We start from the raw sequence: 23,093 nt of genomic DNA, 5'->3' as shown, positions 1-23,093 counted from the left end.
TTTCTTCAACAACACATGATTAGCATTTTTCAATGTTTCATCATTTTTTGTACTGAGGGTTGGGCTATATTTCAAGCAAATGAAAAGTATTATACGGGGACTAGGCCATTGCTTTCGCAAAATCAGAAGTCCCGGGATAATTCCCCAGATATCACTGAGTATAAAGACCTAGTATCTCAGAAAGAGGGACCTTTCAAACAAGATTTCGGGGGTTACCCATATATCCAAGAAATGTTACCCACGAGATAAGCAAGTTTGAATTTAGGTTTATATCTCGAAAACAATTTACTAAATGTGCAAAAACCTACTGGCACATCCACAGTGAGATCGTTTATCACTTTTTTCACTTTACGTTTCTTTAGCATGTTGTGATAGTCCACCGATGTACTATCATTTCCTCTTTTATACAACAAAACTCGTTTTTGCTTTTTATCATGTTTTTGATTTTTTCAAATTTTCTAATGTCTTTGGATTTTCTGAAATTTTTACTCCCCCTAAAATGCAAACACATTTAAAGAAATTTGAAAACAAACTGTATAAACAACGTAACAACTGTTGTGAATTGCTTCAATTCGCCATCCACTCGGCATAAACAATCAGAACTCCCCCTTACAACAAACTATTTTCCCATTAAGATTTCAAAACACTTAATTTTGTTTTAATCAGAATGGTTTTTCCGGAAAATAAGTTTTATTGATTTTATAAACCATTTGTATGTTAGGGGATTAATTCATCACACTGTTTTCAACCTTTTGAATTAAGATTACATGAAGTTCAAATTAATGACCTTGATTAATCACTTTTTCAAACCAAACCTCTGTACTATTTGTAAATTTACCAATCCAAATACAAAGAATGATGTTGATCCCTGTTCCACTCTTACCAACCTGGGAACTCCGGCAAGTCACACTTAACTATTTTAAAATTTTAATAAAGATGCCAATTCATGCTCCACGATTACCAACTTAGGAGCTCCTGCAAGTCAGGTTTTTCATTCAAAGAATATATCCACCCAAGCCTGACCAGCCTTGGGTGATACCGAGTTACCAATGCTCAGTTTCTTACCTCCCATTTTCTTCTCATAGAACTCTTTAATCCCTTTGACTTTTCTGTCAATCATTTTACCAAAGATGTGTTTCACTTTGGGGTTAAAGGTCTTTTCAACATCAAAAACCTTTTTATCAGAATAAAATTGGTTTGAAATTTCCACTTTACCAATTTTCTTCTTAAAATTTTCAGCCCGAAGTGGTGGAAAATTCACATCATCCACAGTCGGAACTGATTTTTCACCATTTTCTTCAACCTGTGGCTCCTCTGACTTTGTGGAATCAGATTCATCGCCAGAAGATAGCTCCTATGATTTTGATGAATCAGAATCATTGCTAGAACCATTGTCAGATTTCTTAACAACCCATTTTTGGTTGCTAGAATTTGCTCTTCTCTTGTAAAATCTATTTGAACATTCACTAATTTCATATTTTGAATTTTTGAAGAGTTTTGTTCTATCAATTGGTGGTTCAAATTCAATCACTTTTTCTTTCAGTTTACGAGATACTCCCTGTTTTGATTGTATTGCCTTAGAACACTCCCTGGCAATATGTCCAACAGAATTGCATTGGAAACAGGTTCTCGTTTCCTTCTTCTGAACAGCAGTCTTCATCTCTTCTTGCTTCTTGGCAAGGAATTCTCTGTTTGACTGCTTTCTGAACAGCTTTTCTTTTTCTTCTTCAGAAGATGTACCTGAAATAAAAGTCATTTTTGATTTAAAATCTCGAACATATTTTTCATTTTTATGATTTTTTGGTGGAATAAATCCTAATCCTTTCTTTTTGAAATTACCATTATGGTTTGGTTTTTTTCGATAACCAAAACCAGAACTGTAACCTTTTTTCTTGTTTTCTCTTTGTTTAACTCTTGAGGTGTATTTTTTTGGTTTATCATTAAGATTTATTTCTTTTATTTCAGAAATATTTATTTCTGTTAATTTCAAAACCTTTTTTATCAATTCAGGTTTAACATGTCACACCCCGAAAATATCAGAGCATGGCATGACTGGACTGGTATCTTCATTACACAGCGGAAGCAAATAGCTAAGACTTCTAGAAATTGAACGCCTGCTAAGTACTCGAATTCCCATGGGTTCTCCTATTCCAACCGTTCCATAATTTTGATAATGCAACCTGAGAAAGAACATGCGAAAAAGTCAACATAATGTTGAGCGAGTTCATAGTTTGTTTTGAAAAGATTTAAAATAAATCTTTTTGATAACCGGTTTAAAAGTTGTTGAGAAAATATAGAAAAATCATTTTCTTGGCATGATATATGAGGACTGTGAGTCTAGCCCATGAGGGTGTTTGTGCATTGCACGAGAGAGAATGGGCCGAGCCTAAACGAACCTTTGTAAGCAGGATCAGCGCTTCCTCTTACTTAGGTATAACTTGAAAAACGTTACCAAAGTTTGTAATTCATGTATTTGTGAGTTTCCATCAAATGAATCTTATGAATACATGAAAGTTTAAGTGTTGTAAATGGGTATGTAAAGCGTCTATGAACAGGTTGATCGTTAATGTTTCGCGAGGACATTAACGTATGCGGCGACATAGGAAGTACTCAACCTGTGTAGACGATTTTTAGTGTCGAATCACCTCGACTGTGTCGAATAACCTCGACTGTGTCGAATCCCCTCGACTGTGTCGAATAACCTCGACTGTGTGAATCACCTCGACTGTGTCGAATCCCCTCGACTGTGTCGAATAACCTCGACTGTGTCGAATCCCCTCAACTGTGTCGAATGACCTCGACTGTGTCGAATCACCTCGACTGTGTCGCCCGTACCCATTAGAAAATCATGCACGTTTCATAAATACGCGTGTGTTTTGTAAAACCGGTATGTTTGATCGAAACCATTCGTAAACCATTTAAGTTCCTTGAATTTCATTCGCAACACGGTTTAGAAATATGAGTTTTCGTTCATCGAAAAGTTGTTTATTTTTGCAAAACTTGCATGTCTTTCCACCCCCGAAAACATTTATAAAAAATGTAAAACAGTAAAAAGTGGGGGTTATGAACTCACCTTGATGTTCCTGTGCAAAGCTAGCTAAAAGTGATTGCGTGATGTCGTTCCAAGAACGTGAACTCGCTAACGTGCAATTATAGCATTCCTAACAGGGAATAACTTATCAGTTTCTAGTTAAACTACGTAGTTAAACTACGTGTCCGAGCTCTACCGAGTAATTAATAAAACGACTCTACGAAGGTGTTGATAATTTGGTTTGAAATAACCAAACTATTGTTAGTTGATCCCGTTTATAACCGGGATAAAACTAAGTCTCGAAAACAACTTAGCTTTCGAATGGTTTAAAAAAAAAATATATATTTATATATTTAAATAAAAATATACTTACGACATCGTGTTATTTGTCGCGAATAGAAATACGTAGGTGGATAGCGGTTCGTGTCGTCGTAAGATGGAAATAAAAGTGTATATATAAATATACATATATTTTAGTCGTGACGTTTGAAATATAACTTAGAATTCAATCAATTGAACTAAATATAACAACTATATTTAGTTCGTAAGAACTTTTAAAATCGACGTGTAAAATAAATATAAACCTTATATTTATTTTATAAATGTGTTCAAGTATTTCGAAAAGTCTAATAGAAACTTCTTTTTTTTTTATGAAAATGTTCTAGTATTTCGAATTATCGGTGTTTTGAAATAAATATAAATAAATAATCGTATTTATTTTGTATAAGTAATCGAGTTTAAAACACGTTTTGAAATACTATAATGAGGGTCGACTGTTAGTGGTTTGAAATAAAGGTAAGTAGTATTCGTCGAATGTTATAACTTTATTTGTAATTTGTAATCGTCGCCCAAAATAAATATATATTTTTATTTATTTTATAAAAATTTCGAAATCCAATAAGTGTCGTTTTTTTTAGATCACCAATGTGTGTCGTGTTTCGGGTTTCTAACGAAAATTGGGCAGAGTTTCCCTTGTTTTTAGGATGATCCCGACAACTAAGTGTCGATATATTTTTCAAAATTCAATCAATTTTCAACAACATAACACTATATATAAATTTTTCGTCAACTGTATCAAAAGTAAACTAATATGTAATCGTTTTGGGTCGAGCTCGGTCGCGTAAATTGACTAGAATATAACGTAAACTAACTCGCTACGCTAACAACTTTACCGGGTCTTTCGTTGACTTCTGTTAACCGTCTGTTGACTGAGTTGACTCGGTTTGACCGAGTCAAACCGAGTTGAACCAACCCTTGACCTGAATCGTTCACTGTGACTCTTTTGCACTAAACATCTCGAAACTGAACCGAAGCTGATGTGGACTGGGGTTGACCAAAACCGAAACCCGAACAATGTGAAACCCGAACCTGGACCGAATCTGTTGACTGAGCGTTGACCGAGTCGATCTGGAACTGAAATCTAACTGAACCGAATCAAGTCCCGAAACTGCACTTGACCCAAATATGACATCAGAAATATGTAGTCATTTTACTCGAATCAGAAACTGAATCGAGTTGAGACTGAACTAAGTGAAACCAAAATCGAACATCGTTGACCCAACTCACCTCCCGGACGTCGTTCGCCGTCGCCGGTGACCCTGACGCCGGCCGGCTACCGTTGAGCACCACCCTCCACCGCCGCAGCCTGAAGTCATCGTCATCATCAATATTCGTCGTCTCCATCATCATCGATCTTCAGCATCACGTAATCATCATCATCGTTATCATCTTCGATATAAACAGCAGCCAGAGGTTTTGTCGAACAAACACCATCGCCGCCGCAACGGCGTTTTGTCGTCTGACACCGCCGCACCACCGTAACGGTGGTGGCCGGCCTTCACCTTCTCCCTCGGTAATATCTCCCTCTCTCTATAACTCAGACCTTCTCTTTCTCCGGCTCTTTGAAAATCGTCGGTTGTGTGTGTGTTACAAGAACAAGATGCAGTCAAAAAAACCAAAATGAGAGGGAAATTATAAGGGGTGCGGCTGTAGATTTGTAGAGGGGTCAGGGTTTTTTTTTTTTTTTTCTCAAATGTGAAAGAGGTGAAAGGGTGTATGTATGTGATTTTGTTTGAGAAGTGAGGGTTTTGGATATTTGGTGTAGATGATAGAGTGTTTTATACTTGTTCTTTGATTATCAGAGCAAACAAAAGAAACAGGAGGGAACACCAACATGTGCGGCTGAACAAATGGAGAAGTAGGGTTTCTCAAGTCTTTTATACATAGGGTTTGGTTAGTGGGCTTGGGCCCAAGGCCCATAAGCCCATTTCTTGTGTTTTGAGTGGCCCGTCAGCACCTACGAACCCGTTTTCGAACCCGCACTTTGCGAAACGTCATAAATTAAAATCTTAGAGACGAAACGCCTAAAAGTTTACATCGGATGCCGATATTTGACGCGTATACTCGTCATCGCATTAAAACACGTAAGTTGTTCCGTCTGTCGTTTCTAATCCGTTTTTCGATCTGTTTTCAACTACGGGTAGTAAAATTTAATTTCCAAGCTAAATATATCGTAAAGCCTTTTGTATTTGTCGACGTTGTCAGTATTTTGTTCAGTTTCTATTCGTTGCCGTTTAATATTCAGCGGTTTTTCCGTAAACCACCTTTCGCGCACTGTAAAGTCAGACAGACGTTCCTAGGCACTCCAAAGGCCTAATTAAGTTAATTCGTGCCTTAAACACTATTTATTATCATCTAAACGTTTGTTAATCGCGTAATTAAGAGGCGTTAATTACCGGTTATCACATAACACCTCTTATTGGAAATTCCTCATCAGAATATAATTTGTTAGAATCATTCAAAGTATAAGCAACTTTAAACGTTTCGTCATCCAAATTTGATTTTGATAATAAGAATTTATTACTGTAAACTCTTTTGCGCTGTTTTTCAGTTTAACTCGGAGTGCTAGACTCAGACTTTGACTCCGACGTAGAATCCGACTTTGACTCCTCTGTTTCATCGTTATCTAACACATGATCCACCACTTTCTTCATTAATTGAGATTGTTGATCAGTGTCAGACGATGTAAACGTGACATCAATATTTTCTGGCAAATTGACTGATGACTCCGACTCCCACTGTAAGTTTGTTGCCTTTTGGACTCTTTCAGAATTTGGATTTCTGGGCAAATATCCATTTTCCAGTGGGGGTGGACACTTGTTATAACTGACACCTTGTTTCTTACCAGAATTCTTTTTGTCAGTCTTTTTCTTTGTGTCGTTCTTATTTTCATTCTTCTTTTCAGGAGTCTTTTCTTTAGAAACTTTTTGTTCTTCAGTTACTTCATCATCCTCAAATGCCTCCATGCCTTCAACAGTTGGATAAATCCTATCAATGACATAAGAAGTACATGAGTAACTTTTCAACAAACGATTTACTCTTTCAGTTTCAATTCTTTGAGTTTCCAGCTTCTGTTCCAGAATAGCACACTTCTCGATGTAATTGTTCACAACTTTTTGCTTTATCATGAACGCTCCTTGAAGTGTCTTCATTGTTGTTGCCTGTTCTTCGCTTGTATCGTTGTACATATTCATAGCTTTGTTCAGCACATCATACGATTCCTTCAACCTGTTCATATTGTTAATCTGTTCACTGTTTTTCTTCTTTAAAATTTTACAGGTTTCACAATTTGCTGGAATCTTCTGTGCATCAGCTTCTTCATCAACTTTGAACTTTGGAACTTCTTTCACTTTTCTTCTGACCACCGGAACAAATTCATAATCACTGCTGACCGGTGTTTTGACCTTTTTTCTTTTCTGTTTAGCTTTTTCATCTTCACTGTCACTTTCTGCCATCATTTTCAAATGATCTCTCATTCTTTTAGCATAATACTCAGTGTCATCATCACTATCTTCTTCAATTCGAACAACCAAAGCTGTGTGAACTGGAGTTTTGTTAGGATCATAACCATCCCAACTGAAATTTTCCCAGTTAAACCCTTCAGGTAACTTTTCATCATCTTGGTCTATCACACAAGCTTTACCATCAGCTGAGATATATTTATCCCAGTTAAACCTTGTTGATGACTTCTTCTCATCTTGATTCACCATACAAGCTCTCTTTGAAGATTCTTCAATCACATTCCTTCCATGTGCTGTTTGTGGCTGTTGTTGATTTGGTTGTTGAGCAACTTGATGGTAAATAGCCTTCAGGTAGTAATCATTGTTGTTGAATGGATTTTGAGCTCCACTTGCTTCGTGATTAGTGCACTCCCTTTTGAAGTGTCCTTTTTCCCTGCAATGAAAACAAGTGACTTTAGATTTATCAAAACCTAAAGTAGAAACATTAGCCTCACGTAAATCATCTCTTCCTGTGATTTGCTTAAATTTGTCAGCTCTCCTCAACACGCTAGCCAAACACCATTTTATGTCCATGAGTTCCATCTCTTCAGCATCGATCTGATGGTAATCCTCCTTAGTCAGCATTGGATTCCCGATCCGACCTGCAACAAAACTTCCATATGATTCTAAAACAGTCCCCAACAAAGACATGTGGCTTTTTGCAATTTCTTATGTGTAATCTTGATCATCCTCAAGATTCAAAACAATGTTGCACTGTAACTTCCTGCCATTCTTTGTTGTTGCCAAATTCGGATCAAATGATGGATATGATGAGAAACTTGTTTTACGGCTTGATCCTTTAGACGAACCTCCCAATGAACTCTTTGTGTTGAATGCAGTTTCAACTTTCGGAGACATGTTTGTCTTTTCATTCAATTCGGCTTTGTAATACAGCCCAATATCTTGTTCACCATCAAACACTTTCATTCTTGAAATCTTTATTTGTTCCATTTCCTGTGCTTCAAGCTTCTCAATAAACTTGCTCAGTGTTAGATTGTTGAATCCTTTCTTGTTTCTTAGTATCATCAAGTATGTGCCCCAAGTCTCATGTGGCAATGCATCAGCCAGTTTCTCAATCAACTCTTCATTATTTTGTTGATGCTAACCCTCTTCATGTTTACCAACAGATTGCAGTATCTTTCGATTATTCTTTGTGCTTTCATTTTTTAAACCACGGAACAAATCAAACTCCTTTTTCAGAAGTGATTTCTTGTTTTTGATCATCTCTTGGCTTCCAACAAACTTAGATCGTAATGCTTTCCAAATCAAATATGCACTCCCAGTGTGTTGCAGTAAGACCAAGATATCCTCTTTGACTGCCTGTTGCAGTAAGCTGATCATCATCTTTTCGTTTTTGTATTTCTTTTTCTCCTCGGCACTAAGATCTTTGATAGCAATCAGTTCTTCGTCATCATTCATTGGTCTTACGTATTTTGTTTCAATACATTCCCAAGCATCTAGATAATTTGCTTGTACCCAATTCTCAAAATGTTCTTCCCAACCCTTATACTCCTCGATGTTCATGAGTTTGGGTGGTTTTTGCATAGTGCCTGTTTCATTTTCCAACATTGTCTGCTAATTAACTGTAATCAGGGTAGCAAAAGCGTTATAAAATTCCACTTCCATGTTTCGGTTTTCAAAAATTCCTCAAACAGACCTTTCAAACGAAATTACCCTTCACACGAAATTCCTTTCGAGCGAAATTAACCTGAAACAAGTCTTTCAAACGGAATCAGTAACGTTCAAACGGAATCAGGTAATTCCGTGCGGAATTACTCAGATTTCACATGAAATTAATACGTTGAAACGAAATTATAATATCGTTTGAACGAGTTCAAACGGAAATACTAATTCCGTGCGGAATTAGCTTATCTTTCAAACGAGATTAGACAAACAGAATGATTCCGAGCGAAATTAAAGAACAATTTCAAACGGAATTAGATGATGTCATCATTTTCGTGCAAAATTTCAAGCGGAATTTCAAAATTTTTCAGTTTTAGATTGAATTATTGTCCAGTTTTCTCAAGGTTTTGTTAAAACACTGTTTCGCTTATAATATGTGAAATTCAGATCATTTTGACCGTGAAAACAAGCTCAATTTGAAAAAGAAGGTGTAGAAATCAGAATTTGCAGCTGAATTGGTATGAACTCTTCCTCCTGAGCTCTGATACCACTTGTAGGATCGTTTTTAGACCCGAACGAGTCGATCAGAAGAGTTTAAGGTCAGTTTGAAAGGTGGAAACAGACAAACTGAGTTCAATTCAGCAAGATATACTTATAAACAACCATTTTGATTGATATGATGACAAATTACAACGAGACGGCACTTCGGCAGCACTTTGTTATACTGACCGGAATAGTTACATCTAATATCACATGAACAGGTATTTATAGGGTCGTGATTCCGCGTGAGAGAGTTACAAGCGGAATTAGATTTCCATGCGGAATTACTTCACACCACTTTCATGCGGAATTACACACTCATGCGATATTACCTGATTTCTTGAAATACGTGCCCTGATCTACCTATCTACATACAAGACTCGATACAAGACGAAGTCGACAGACGCATGCACTAACACAACTTAAATCTTGATTACGAACAACAAACAAGCAAGAAATCGGCTAGAATTGAAGAACTTGATGTTTTCGTATGAAATCGCCTGATACGGGTTGTTTGAAGCGAAATAACAATAATGAACTGCTCAAGCGAAATGCTGTCCCTATTTATAGACGAGCTCATTTTGTACGAAATGGGCTTTTGATATTTTCAAGCGAAATCAATGTTTCAAGCGAAATCATCTTTGAAGCGAAATGGCTATTTTGTGCGAAATAGTCATTTCGTTTGAAATCTCAATTTTTCAAAAATTTTCAACTTTTTAACTTTATGAATTTTTACCATCACACTCAGTTAACTAAGTCCAAGTTAATGACCCTGGTCAACTGTTTAGCCTGCCAAGTCCAAGTTAATGACCTTGGCTGACCAATTTATGAAGTTTGCTAACTTTTGAAACAATTTTAAGCTCAAGTTAATGAACTTTTAAACTTTTCAAGCAATTACCAAAATTTTTCACAAACTTTTGATTATCCAACCCTCATGATCCAAACTTGTTCAGTATGTAAGACTTTGATCATCAGATCCCCAACGTCCGTTGTCGAAAATAAAATGAAAATCAATTCTTTTTGGATTTTAATTTTGCTGAACAAACAAACAATCTTTTTGGATTTTTTGATAAACAATAAACTGTACACACAATATTTTTGGTGAGCGTGTTAGGGGATAATATCAGCTGCCGACAATATACAAGCACCATTAAGCTTTGATTGTCGATATACTGATCCTCTTAAATTTTCACAAAAATTTCAATCTGTTCGGGATACAGATTTAATGTGTTAGGGGCTTAACTTTTACGCGTTTACCACCTCAGAATATACTCCCGTATCCAGACCACTATATTCAGTCTTACAGGTGAGTGTACACTAATGATATCTGTATATGGGTGAATGCGAGGCCATGAGAGCTCAGGCTAGAACTTCCGTTCAATCAGAGAGATGATGGCTCGACTTTCGGTGGGTTCCCTTTGGGAATCTTTTTTACAACAACACATGATTAGCATTTTACAATGTTTCATCATTTTTTATGCTGAGGGGAGGCTGTATGAATAAAGCTGTGCAGAGTATTATACGAGGGCTAGGCTATTGCTTCCGCAAAATCAGAAGTCCTACCCCAGATATCATCACGTACAAAGACCTAATATATCAGAAATAGGATCTTTCAAACGAGATTTCAGGGGTTACTTATATATCCGAGATATGTTCCCCACATAAAAGCAAGTTATGATTTTATGTTTATATCCCAAACAAATTTACTAAGTGTGTAAAAACCTATCGGCACATCTTCAGCAAGACTGTTTAACACATTTTTGACTATACATATCTTTAGCGTACTGTACCTGTCTAGCTGATGTACTATCATTTCCCCTTTTTACACAAACTCTTTTTCATTTTTTCAATGTTTTTGGATTTTGAAATTTTATCATGTTTTTGGATTTTCTTCAAACTTTCTCCCCCTAAAAAAAATATTTTTGTGTTTTTGGATTTATCAAAAGCAGAAAATAAACTGTACAAAAACTTGACAACATAACGTGGATCACTTCAGATCACCGTCCTCCTCGGCTTCACACTCAATTACCCTCCCAGAAAACAAATTTTTCAAACCATTCAATTTTAAAAGATAGTTAAATCTCATTCTATCAAACGGTTTTGTGTAAAAATCAGCCCTCTGATCATTGGTGTGTATATGTTCTATTCGAATCAATTTCTTCTCGTGACAATCACGGATGAAATGATGTCGAATTTCTATGTGTTTCATTTTAGAGTGGTGTACCGGGTTTTTAGTTATGTTTATTGCTGCCTCATTGTCCACATATATAGGCGTGTCCAAGAACTGGAAACCAAAGTCCCTCATCTGCTGCTGGATCCAGAGGATCTGTGAGCAACAGCTCGAGGCCGAAACGTATTCAGCCTCGCACGTAGAGAGAGAGACTGAGGTTTGTTTCTTGCACTGCCAAGTGACTAATCGAGTTCCAAAGAACTGACAGCCTGTAGTGGTGGACTTTGCATTTTGCTTGCAGATTTCAAAATCAGAATCAGCAAAACCGGTAAGAGAAAAGTCACCAGACTTAGGATACCACAAGCCGGTGCTTGGGCAGCTTTTAAGATACCGTAAAGTTCGTTTCACGATCATCAAGTGTGACTGTCTTGGGCTGGACTGATATCTGGCGCATAAATAAGTCGGATACATGATGTCCGGTCTGGACGCAGTCAGATACATCAAAGATCCAATGATTGACCGGTAATATGTCTCATCCATTTTTTCACCAGTTTCATCTGGACAAATCCCATGATTCTGAGCAAGGGGGGTTGATGTTGGAGTAGATTCAGACATGTTGAACTTTTCCAGAACATCGTTCACATATTTTGTTTGGTGAATGAAGATTCCTTCGGGCATTTATCAACCTGAAGCCCTAGGAAGAACTTCATCTCCCCCATCGAACTCATCTCAAAATTTTTCTTCATAACCTTCTCAAACTCTTTGCATAATTCATCATTTGTTGATCCGAAGATTATGTCATCCACGTAAATCTGCACCATTAAAAGATGCCCTGCAACCTCTTTTGTAAACAAAGTACTATCAACCGTCCCTCTAATGAACTCGTTGGCCACCAGATGTTGGGAAAGCGTCTCGTACCAGGCTCTCGAGGCCTGGTGTAGTCCATAAAGCGCTTTGTCGAGAAGATAGACTTTGTTTTTGTGCACTGGATCTGTAGTCCATAAAGATTCTAATAGCCTCGATTCTAGCAACATGCTCATACACTTCAGTAAAATCAATGCCTTCTTGCAGACTGAAACCCTGTACTACCAAACGTGCTTTATTTCTCACAATCACCCCTCTATCATGCCGCTTACACTTAAAAACCCATTTTGTTTTGATCAACTTTTGGTTTTCCGGAAGATCTACCAATCTCCATACTCCTAACTTCTCAAACTGCTGCAGCTCTTCCTGCATAGCATTAACCCAGCTTTCTTTAGTTAAAGCTTCCTTATAAGTTCTTGGTTCAACCTACGAGATGAAACATTTCAGTGAGAAATCAACTTGTAAAGGAGCGACATATGTATAAAAACATGTAAGAGCTTTGTTGATTTGATCTTGCGTTTTCACTCTAAACGTTTCCACTAAGGTGATCCAAACGGTTCTAAAAATTTCAAATTTGGCTTATAACGATGAAGAAGTTCAAAGCAGGTTTTCTTGTATTTCTTCATTGTGAGAACACGATTCAACGTATAACACGCTGCTGCAACTGCTTCACTCCAGAAGAATATCGACAATTTGGAATCGGCTAGCATTGTTCGAGCTGTTTCAATTAGAGTGCGATTCTTTCGTTCAGCTACACCATTTTGTTGTGGAGTGTATGGTGCACTGAATTCATGAAGAATTCCTTTCTCAATGCAATACTCGAGCATGCGGTTGTTTTTAAACACCGTTCCGTTGTCGCTCCGAATTCTTCTGATCGGCAATTTGTACAACGTCTCCATCTTCTTGAATAAGATCATCAACGAATCAAATGTTTGGTCTTTTCTTTCCAAACACATCACCCATGAAAAGCTTCTCCACTCACGCTCATCACATTAACTGGTCCAAAGAGATCCATGTGGAATCTCTCGAGCGGTACCCTGATAGAGTTCAAAAGCTTCTGTGGGTGTGTCTTCTTTGTTTGCTTTCCCTTCTTGCATTCTACACAATCATCATTCAAATGAAAGTTTTTCAGATTTACTCCTTCAACAAGATCAATGTCTACAAGGAAATTTATTTTTCTCACATGAATGTGGCCCATCTTACGATGCCACATTCTTAACTCTTTTTCAGTTGCTTTCGTTTTTTGTAACAAAACATTGTTTCTTTTGATTTGTTGTTGTTGCGACGCTCATATCAAGGACATACAAATCGTTTTCCCTCGGAGCTCGCATCAACACCATATCCTCTTGTATTTTAAAACCAGGTTTAATTATCAAACATTCGTTTTTCGTAAAGTGAACCGTGAAAGATTTGTCACAAACCTGTGATATACTCAACATATTGTTTTCAAGTTCAATAATATAGTTCACTTTATCAAACGTTACTACTCCATTTGTCAGAGTTCCTTCGCCAACTATTCTTCCTCCCTGATTTCCCGCAAATCCAACATATCCTCCGTTGATTGATTTGACATCATAGAGCAAAGCTAATATTCCGGTCATATGCCTTGAGGCGCCGCTGTCCATGATCCACTTTGAAATGATCGACCTCGGAAGCCCCTGCATACATCACAAACATTTTAGTTGAACAATGATGCCCACGATTTCTTCACATTCGGAACACTTCCAAATACTAGATCACAAGACACATCAACTTTTGGAATGTTCAAGATAACATTTGGAACAACAAGTTTTGGTTTTGATTTAAGATTTTCCTTCTTAATTGGTGGGAATTCCTCAATCAGTTTGTTTAGTTCAAATTCAACTTTCTCAACATTGTTTGCAAAAACTTTTGTTTCAGATTTTAACACATTCTCCATTTTCTTTTCTTCAACTGATTGTTTTGGTTTTGCCACCCATGATTGGTTTTGCAAAATTTGTGTCTTCAGATAAATCTTTGAAGTCTTTTGAGTTTTCGAAGATTCACCAATCTCAAATGTTGATTTCGGCTTGTCCTCGGACTTCAAAGATTTAGCTCTTTTCAAAATACGAACGGGGGAAATCATTGGTGTTTTACCCTTAACAGCAGTTGAAGTTTTAGGTTTGGGTTTCTGGAAAACAGGTTTTTCAATATTTTTCACACACTGCTTGGCCATGTGACCAATTTCATTGCAGCGGTAACAGATTCTTTTGTCATACTCGACAAAAGTTGATCTGTTGGTCTCTTCTCTCAACTTTTTAGCTGCATTGAAATCGTCAATGGCTTTTTGACTGAAGATATAATCCTTTTCATCAACTGTGTTCTAACCCGCAACAAACACATCACACAACTTTTCCTTTGGCTTAACCTGATTTTTAGCCATCTTCTTTTCAAAACCGGCACCCTTCTTTTTAAAGTTGTTACCATGTCTTTTGTCTTATCATGATTACCCACCCATTCTTTCTTTCCCGGGTTGGTTGGTTGTTTCACAAAAGACCTTTTTGGTTTTGAAAAGAACTCTTTGTTGTTAACCTTTGAAATATCAATCTTAACAAGTTTGAACACTTTTTCAACATTTTCCAATCTGACATTTTGAATTGGATACTCAAAATCAGAATAGAGTTTGTCAGTTCCGGTTATTGTGTAAACCACAATAATCGAATCATCATTCACAACTTTATCTGATTTTGGTATGAACTTGTCCAAAAAGTTACCATCATCTTCAGAGTCAGCATTTGAATTCTCCAAATGAGTTTTCACTGTACCAAAGTCTGAGTTATCACTTTCTTCATCTAACACTTGGTCAACAACAGTTTTAATCACTTGTGACTCATTGTCAGTGTCGGATGGAGAGAATGTAACATCGATATTTTCTGGTAACTCATTCTCAACAGTTCTCAACTTGAGATTCAAAGCAGCTTCCACCCCATCTGGATACTTTTGTGTATAGTGATTCCACATTGGGGGTAGAACACTTTCGAAGACAGGTTTCTCATCAGGTTGTTGCGGAACAATTTGATCAATCACATAAGATGATTGTAGGATCGTGTAGTTGACCCGAACGATTCGTTCAGAGGAGTTTTACTTTGTTTCAGAGGCGGAAACTAAGAAACAAAGGTAGAAACAGCTAAATCTTCACTTTAAATACTGATTAGATTGAAATAACAGCGATTACAATCAGTCTTCACACCAACAGCACCTCGGTATGGAATTCAGCAGATGTTACAACTGTTATGAGATTCCGCTTGGAACAACTATATATAGGGCACCTGATTTCGTTGAACATGCTTAAGCGGAATCAGTCCCTCATGCGAAATCAACATAAACAACTCAAGCGGAATCTGATCATGTGGTTTCGCTTGAAATGACTAGGTGTCATTTCAAGCGGAATCAGACTATTTGACACCTAGTTCTGCTATTTTCTCGTACAACATGCCATGATCTATTCTATCTAGACAAAGACTCGATACAAGACGAAGTCGACAGATGTATGCACTAACAGACTCCCCGTCAGATGTTGACGAGTCTCACGTGTCGAGTCTTTGCAACTTCTGTCTTTATCAGTCTACGGGCTTTACTTTTTCAATCTTCATCAACAGACTCTCCCTAACGATGTGCTGGCATTCCTTAAGTTCATTAGCATCATCAGCTTCAGAATCGAAATCTGGCTCATTTCCCAAGATCACCTAGCTCTATTCTTCAATTCAGAGTTCTTAGGCATCGGAATCCTGGCTTTCACAGATTCAAGATCGTTTCGTGGCTCAAACTATGTCCACAGAATCGAAACCTGGCTCATGCTCTATTCACAGCATCCTTAGGTATCGGAAACTGACTTTTTAAGCAACCTCAGGATCGATCAACCTGGTTCTCTATCACTCGGCTTTGAAGTTGTTCCAAGATCATCACCTGGCTCACGTTCAGCTCAGGTTATCTGCACAATCTCTACCTCAAAGTAAGATTTACACTTTAATTACAAAAAAACACATGCACTAACTCAAACTCTCCCTCAAATCAAACTATATTCATGATGAACCACTAGTAAAAATTTGATTAAAATACATTTGTTTTCAAACACAGACTCCCCCTCACTACATGCTCATCATGTTTAGCACTTGGAACTTTGAAAATCAGCTTCTCAATATCAGTTGTCGAAAATCTTTTTGGATTTTTCAAAAGTTTATGCTAAAACACACTAAAAATCTTTTTGGATTTTTTAATATAATGAAATGCAGTAAAGAAATATTTACAGACACTATTTTTGTGAGTTTGTGTAAGAGGATCATATCAGTTTTTGAGACATATCACCAACACCGTTAAGCTTTATTCATATTAAGTTCTAAACAATTCACTTAGATTGTCAGTATATTAGTCCATTTAAATTTTCACACAAAGTTCAACTATTTCGAGATACGGTATTAATGTCTTAATGACTTAAACTTATTCGCGTGTCCCACTACTTGAATATACTCCCGTATCTAGATCCCAATATTCAGTCTTACAGGTGAGAATACCACAGATGATATCTGTAAAGGGGTTATATTGCGAGGGCCGTGAGAGCTCAAATCGATACTTCCGTATACGCAAAGAGATGACGGCTTCGACTTTTGGTGTGTCCCCTTTAGAGGATCTTTTCTTCAACAGCAATGACTATCAATTTTATTGTTTCATCATTTTGCTGAGGGCGAGCTTATATTTCAAAGCATTTGCAGAACGTATTATACGGGGACTAGGTCAGAATTTCCATTCAGTAGAAGTCCCGGAATAATACCCCAGATATCACTAAGTATAAAGACCTAGTATCTCAGAAAAGGGGACCTTTCAAACAAGATTTCGGGGGTTACCCATATATCCAAGAAGTTGTTACCCACAAAATAAGCTAGTTTGAAATTTAGGTTTATATCTCGTCACAATTTACTAAGTATGCAAAAACCTACTGGCATATCATTAGTGAGATTGTTTATCACCATTTAACTTTCCATTTCTTTAGCATGTTGTGACAGTCTACTGATGTACTATCATTTCCTCTTTTATACAACAAAGCTCTTTTTTGTTTTTATCATGTTTTTGGTGTTTTCAAATTTTTTAATGTTTTTGGATTTTCTGATAATTTCTACTCCCCCTAAAATGCAAACACATTAAGAAATTTGAAAACAAACTAAACTCTTGACCCATTAAGACACAAAATTTTGAAAACAAAATATACAAGCAAAATTGACAACCGATATCGAATTGCTTCAATTCGCCATTCATTTGGCATAAACAGTCAGAACTCCCCCTTTCAACAAACTATTTTCTCGTTAAGATTTCAAAACACTTAAGTTTGTTTTAATCAAAATGATTTTTCCGGAAAATAGATTTGTTTTACCACTTGTAGAAATACCATTAGTAGGTTCGGGGATATGGTTCATCATCTTGTCCATTCAATCACGTATATGAGAATTTCATCAAGTTCAACCTAATGACCTTGACGAATCACTTGTAAGAACCAACCTCTTACCACTTGTAAGTATATCCAAATCATTTAACCACATGTAGGAATAAAACATCTACACAAACCATTTTACTAATCAAGACGCTTATTCCTGCTTCGCACTTACCAACCAACCTGGAAGCTCTGTGTCACACCCCGATTTCCACGTGTCTCACCGGTGGGCCCGGTGGGGGATTACCGTGACGATGTTGGCAACAATATAGTCAAACCACACAATTATATAATGCACAGCGGAAGCATAAGATAAATATATAATTTCAACCTCTGATTGTAATATCAAAATGTATTACAGAAGTTGAATATCCACAGTGGATCGTAAATACAGATAAAGTATTGTTCCATTAGATACTGCAATCAAGCTTGCGAGGCTTATCCCGACGCTAGGGAGCTAATACCAGCCAATTACGTTTAGGTACCTGCACTTAATCTTTTTGGGGAAAATACGTCAGTTTACACTGGTAAATACATTCAACTGACACATTTGAAAATGTTTATTAAAATTGATTTGAATGCACAAGGCACAAACTCTTTTATAACTTGGGAAAATTCATAATGATATCTTGTGAACGTTTTACATGTTCTTTTATGCGTTCAGTAGCCCGGGTCGTGCCGGGTTAAAGATTTATAGACACACCACGCTTGCGTAAAACCGTAGTACAGAAACCAACGGCTACGTCTTTTAGTTTTAATGTCGACACTTTATACCGGGTGTACGCCTACACCGGGATGTCGATGGTCGTGGCCATTTCGTAAAATGATGCCGAGGATATCCGGGACAACGGTCATTAAACCCCCCAAAGGCTTATAAGCAACAAAACTGTTTAAATGAGCCGATCATATTTAATCAATTAACCACCTAAGCGATGGAAGTATATAATGCTCAATCAAGCGGTATTAATATACCGTAACCCAAGCCCATATAGGGGAAATAAGTTAAAGTATTTACCTTTGCAAGTATTAATCCTTAATTTAGATCAAGTCACCGATAGCTTTTACTGGGGCTCCTAATCTGGAACGAAGGTTTTAATTAACCTCTTAGAATCCTAACGGTCCTTGTATTAGCCGTAGCTTAAACCGGTTGATTCCGATATATATAGATATGGTTAATTCGCACGAAGAGGCGAAAACCGAGAATGGAGTATGATTTGGACCCAACAAGTTCAGAGACTTGTTTTATATGGGTTTATTGTTCATACTCTGGATTTTGGGGTTCAAATAATATAATTTGACCCATATCGGCTATTGCACGAAAACTAGTTCCATGAGCCGTACCGTGTGCGCAAATAGGCGAAACGGTTAACCATAAGAGTCGTACGCTTATTTCCTAAGTCAATATGCCTTAAAAGTATTTTGGTATCAGTAGGATACCTTCCGTAATGCCCGTAACGAGTTTAAGTTAATATTATGCCCCGTAGGGGCTTTTCGGTCATTTTAAAGACTTTAAAAGGGCTTTTCGAGTTCTACAGGAAATCTGAGTTTCCCGAACAGCTTATAAAGCTTAAAATACTTTATTTATTATTTAAAACCAGTAGCAACTGGAATCGGGTCAAAAGACCTTGTAGAACTCCCGTTTTGGCCAAAAAGGGCATATTCGGTATTTACCGAACTGTAGCCATAACCGCAGGTTATGAGCAAGGTAAAAATTATTAAAAATCTTTAAAATTCTCAAAATATTATTCTACCACAGTGGGTAAAAGTTTTGGTGCCGAAAACTTGGGTTAGATGAGCGTTATGCTAATTGCGCCGTTAATTACAAAACTTTCTCAAAAGTGCGCCTTTTAGCATAACTCTCATTCTAGACCTCGGATTGACGTGAAACTTTAAGGACATGCTTATAATTTAATAAGCAAGGTTTTGGTCCGTTCACGTGTCCGAAATACTCGTTTTAATTTTAAAAGGCCGTTACGGTCAACTTTTAGGCGAATGACGGAAATACGTAAAAGACTCGGATAACTCATGAACCGACCACAGAGGCGTATACCAACATGTGACCTGGTCCTAAGAGAGTCCTAAGGTTTATTTATACCTCACTAAAACGGGTCAGAACTGAAGTCAAAGCAAAAGTCAAACTTTTGCGACTTTCGGCTCCGAACCGGTTCAATATAGTAAATGATCGATTCAAACGAGCGCAAACAAGTTTATATACTTATTACCATGATGTATGATTGTCAAAACAGGTTCCATAACATATATATTACAGATTATGCTTAAATCGCTAAAAATAGCTTTCTGTTGACTTTTTAACCGCACGTTTGACTCGATAATTGACATAGTTAGAGTGGTGATCAGGGGGAACCATTTTAGAGGTTTAATACCCACATAAATACCAACTCATAACCATTTTTGATTCGTCATAAGACTGAATCATTTGCAAGATATTGCAATGACAACCGTTAGTTACGACGGTTGCGTTTATAGGCTATAACTATGGAAATGTGAAACCAAAATGGTTATGAACGACTTACAGAAGTTAACTCTTGATGAGAGAACAGAAGGGAAAGCTAGAGAGCTCTTGAATGATCAGATATAAGTGTTTTTGAGTTGTGTGAATTGTTATGCTTAAGGCATGCTATTTATAGCCAATGCCAAGCTTTGTTGATCATTGCAAGCACTACCATCTGACCAGAGGTAATGGTAGGTGTCCCCTAAGTGATATGGGTCATTTGTAGGGTGCCCATGCCCCATAATTATGTGCATGATCGTTCAAAGGTGCCAAAAGCCAAGTAGTTACAAGGTTTCTGCATCTGGGCGTCGTACGCGACCCGCATGGACAATCCATGCAACTTGTACGCGGGTCGCCTGGGATCAAAAGATCAGACGCGTAATTGAGGAAGCTCGCGGCCCGCCTCAACTTATGTTGAAACCTTACGCGGGTCGCGTGGGGTTATATTTTCAGAATTTTTCAAATCTTTTATAATGATTACAGAATCGGGCCATTAATAACGAAATCTTTCGTAATGATTTGCCTGACCTTTCGGATTTGAAGGGGTAACTTTGCGGTTTGGCCCTCGGTTATTTACCGATAGGGGCCTCGAGTTAATTACCCGCATTATTAAGTCCCCGGTTTATTTATTATTTGGAAAGCCTTAACTTTCACTGTTGACGCTTTTAACCCTTCTTCTACGATTTCGATCGTAACTTTCTCGTTTCATATCGAAACTTCGCGAAATTCATATATATTATCTTAGTGAGGGTATAATACCGTTACAAAGTCTTTGGAACGTTAAAGGGTCACTCAGAGGTATTATTAAACATGTTGACACAGTTAACCCCTGTAGTTTGTAATCTCTCACTTTCTTCCGCGTTTTAGTTTTGTACGATCTATAATTTATTCGTTTGAAGGTTTACGCATTATTTAGGGATACTATACAGTATATTTACCCTTGTTGACATTTATAACCCTCGAATTTATATACTTTCAAGGTTTGTCAAAATTAGTCCTTTATTTATTATAGATGCCACGTGTAAACAAATGACACGTGTTAACACATCATTGGACACAAAATTTCGAGGTGTTACATCCTCACCCCCTTAAAATAAATCTCGACCCGAGATTTACTCAAATAAATAGGGGTATTTTTCTTTCATTGTAGCTTCGACTTCCCACGTATATTCAGGACCTCTACGAGCATCCCATTTGACTTTTACAATCGGTACGTGCTTTCTGCGAAGCTTCTTCACCTGTCGATCTTCAATCGACAAAGGCTTTTCTATGAACTTTAAGCTCTCATCTATATGCACATCTGTGTGTGGAATCACCAACGACTCGTCAGCGAAGCACTTTTTGAGATTGCAGATGTGGAACACATTGTGAATTCCATTGAGCTCTTAAGGCAAGTTTAGTTTATAGGCAACTGATCCGACTCGTTCAATGACCTCAAAAGGCCCTATGTATCTCGGACTCAGCTTGCCCTTCTTGCCGAAACGCATCACCCCCTTCCAGGGTGACACCTTAAGTAATACTTTTTCACCCACTTCGAAGTGAAAATCCTTACGCTTTGGATCAGCGTAGCTCTTCTGCCTATCGCGGGCAGCCTTGAGACGTTCCCGGATCTGGACAATCTTGTCCGTCGTCTGGAAAACAATCTCTGGCCCCGATAATTGGACCTCTCCTACTTCCGCCCAACAAACAGGCGATCTGCATTTCCTACCATATAATGCCTCAAAAGGCGCAGCCTTTATGCTGGTGTGGTAGCTATTATTGTAGGAGAATTCGATCAGGGGTAGGTTTTTATCCCAGTTACCACCTAAATCGATCGCACATGCACGAAGCATGTCTTCTAGCGTTTGGATAGTACGCTCACTTTGACCGTCCGTCTGTGGATGGTAAGCCGTACTAAAATTTAAACGCGTGCCCAAAGATTGCTGGAAACTCTTCCAGAAGTGAGATGTGTATCTAGTATCCCTGTCGGAGATAATAGACACAGGTATGCCGTGTAAGGCTACAATCTTATCAACATAAAGTTGGGCTAACATATCGGAGCTATACGTCTCCTTGATGGGTAGAAAATGAGCTGATTTAGTCAGCCTATCGACTATGACCCATATTGTATCGTTTCCTTTCCTGGTTTTGGGTAACTTGGTTATGAAGTCCATAGTTACGCATTCCCACTTCCACTCGGGAAGTTCAGGCTGTTGTAGCAAGCCAGACGGCTTTTGGTGCTCGGCTTTGACTTGAGCACAAGTCAAGCACTTTGCTACATGGGCGGCTACAGACTTTTTCAAGCCTATCCACCAATAATTTGCCTTTAAGTCTTGGTACATCTTATCAGCACCAGGATGGACCAAGTATTTGGAACTATGGGCTTCCTGGAGAACAACATCTCGTAGTCCCCCATAAATCGGAACCCATATACGTCCATTGAGCCTAAGAATTCCATCCTTGCTAAGAGTCAACTGCTCCTCAGTTACTCCCAGCTTTTCATTTGGATAATTAGCTTCCAACACAGCCTCTCGCTGTGCAGCCAAAATCCTCTCAATCAAATTATTTTTAATTTCAATGCTCTTGGCATTGATTCGAATGGGTTTTACCCTTTCTTTTCTGCTCAATGCATCGGCGACTACATTCGCCTTGCCGGGATGGTACCTGATCTCGCAGTCATAATCATTCAGGGTTTCCATCCAACGGCGCTGTCTCATGTTCAACTCCTTCTGGTTGAACAGGTGCTGGAGGCTTTTGTGATCAGAATAAATCACAAATTTAATACCATAAAGGTAGTGCCTCCATAACTTTAGTGCAAACACAACGGCACCCAACTCCAAATCATGGGTGGTGTAATTCTTTTCATGCACCTTTAATTGCCTTGAAGCATAGGCAATCACCTTGCCCTTTTGCATAAGAACACACCCCATGCCTGTGTGTGATGCATCGCAGTAAACTACGAATTCATCTGTACCCTCAGGTAAGGTCAACACGGGTGCGTTGCTTAGCTTCTGCTTCAGTATTTCAAAGGACTCTTGCTGCTTCGGGCCCCAAATGTACTTTTCTTTCTTCTTGGTCAAGGAAGTCAAAGGCGC

This window comes from Helianthus annuus, chromosome 13 (genome assembly GCF_002127325.2).
Source record: "Helianthus annuus cultivar XRQ/B chromosome 13, HanXRQr2.0-SUNRISE, whole genome shotgun sequence".
Lineage (NCBI taxonomy): Eukaryota > Viridiplantae > Streptophyta > Magnoliopsida > Asterales > Asteraceae > Helianthus > Helianthus annuus.
This window is presented reverse-complemented; position numbering follows the sequence as displayed.